This window comes from Fukomys damarensis, unplaced genomic scaffold (assembly GCF_012274545.1).
Source record: "Fukomys damarensis isolate Sample0158 unplaced genomic scaffold, DMR_v1.0_HiC HiC_scaffold_30, whole genome shotgun sequence".
In the NCBI taxonomy this organism is placed as follows: domain Eukaryota; kingdom Metazoa; phylum Chordata; class Mammalia; order Rodentia; family Bathyergidae; genus Fukomys; species Fukomys damarensis.
In genome coordinates, this window is record NW_022900942.1 from 57610743 (window position 1) to 57612669 (window position 1927).

General features: G+C 44.8%; 1 protein-coding gene across 2 annotated transcripts in view; it reads left to right on the top strand.

Annotated features, from left to right (window-relative positions):
* The window catches only part of Osbpl1a (oxysterol binding protein like 1A), a 179880-nt gene that overhangs the window by 81247 nt on the left and 96706 nt on the right, over positions 1-1927 (top strand). The gene's annotated exons all lie outside the window — the stretch shown is intronic.

Sequence of the window (1927 nt, forward strand, 5' to 3'; positions counted from 1 at the left end):
TTTTTTTTTTTTTTTTTTTTTTTTTTGGTACTGGTGATCGAACTCAGGACCTTGCACTTGTGAGGAAGGCAGCGGAACCACTGAGCTAAATCCCTGGCTCTCAATCATCTCTTCTTTGTGTCTTGAATGATTGTTCCCTAGGTTTCTGTGGTGGCTTTCTTAGCGTTCCCCCTCAATGATCTCCCTCTCTCCTTTAAGGAGAAATCTATGGTTACTTAGATATCTACCTTAGACCATTCCCAGCTCTTAACCAGTATATCCTGCTTTCTTTTGAACATTTTTACATAATTATGTCAACAGTATTCTAAAATCAGCGTGTCTAAAACTGAGTTACCCATTCAGCTCATAGAAGTACCACTGACTCAGGCACTTCTGAGCAGAGGTCATATGAACTGTCTTCAGTATATCCTTTTTCCTCATGCCCTGTTGCTTTGACTCTCAATGATGGATTTGTCTCTCACTGCCTACTTCTCAAGATTGCTCTGTTGATGACTGAGCCACCATTTCCTAGTCCCAACCTCCACCCTTCAAAACTAGGTTAGATGTCCTTCCTATACTGAGTTCCTTGTCAGTACAGCTGTGTTAATTTATTATCACTAAACTGGAGTTCCTGAAGGAACCCCACTGTGTCTTAGTTTTTCTTGTAGCATAGCACTTGGCATCTAGTACAGTGGGTGGTTAATGAATATTTGAGTACACGAATAATAAAAGTACAGAGGAAATAATACAGTCTTTTGAGTCACACCAGTCTGTATCTAAACTCTGCTACCTCAACCTCAGCCAAATGTATTTATGTGTAGAAATTCCATTTTCCGTATCTGAAAATGAATTACTTTAGGTGATAGTATAGTGCCTGGCACATTGTAGGTGCCCAGTAAATTACCTTCTAAGACAAGGTAGCTTGCTTTATTGTTTATAGTTGTGCTGCCCAGTACTATTTTTGTAAACTGAATTCATTCTCCAATTTTCAGGGCCTACCGAGAAAGATTCTATAGTGCCAAGTGTGATTTTTCTAAGAATAGTTATCATTTAAAATGTAGAATGAAAAAATGAAAACAAATGACTTTTCAAGAACACCATGAAGGGCCGGGAATGTAGTTCAGCAGTGCAGCACCTGCCTCGCAAGCACAAGGTCCTAAGTTCAACCCCCGGTACAAATACAAAAGACACTATGAAACCTCACAAATTTCGATCCTAAAATTTCCAGCTAAGGCCTTGTAGATCATCGATCGGCATTTTCTACATCTGTAGTGCGAACCTAGGGACCACTGATTGCAGACGAACTTAAGCCCTTGTTAAAAGAAATACTTCTGTTCATTACCATCATGCAGGGCTCACTGAAGTATGAGGATAGATGTGTATTAGAAAGATTTAAAACTTAGATTAGAACCAAAGTTGTTTTTAACCGGAAGATTATAGTTCACCGGAATCGGATTCACCTGAGCATCTCACTCAGGTGTGGCACTTATCTGGTGGGTTTTCAAGCTTTCATCCGCAAGCCTGGCTGGAATGAGAAGCCTTCTGTTCAGTTTAAGTAGGTTTCACATTCGCGTCATGAATATTGCTGTTTGCCTCATCGCTCAAATCCTCCTCCAGCGAGGGTGTAAACAATACAAACGAGGACTACAGCAGCCCTGCTTCGGGAATGGCAGACCAGAGTCTGCAGCAGAAAGGCGCTTGAATGTGGGGAAGCCTGCAGGGGAGAGGGCTCCCGAGGGGCGGGCTGGCCGCGTAAAAGTTGTCAGGGCCGCGTCTGCGGGAGGGTCGAGCACCAGGCCACTCTAGGACCTTGCAGCAGCCTCCGCGCCGCCGCCGGCAGTTTCCGGACTTGAGACCCGCGCGCGCCCAGGGGCTCTGTTCCTGGGCTAGGGACGGGCTCGGTTCCCACCTGCGCTGAGCCCCGGAGAGGAGGCGGGCCCAGAGGACG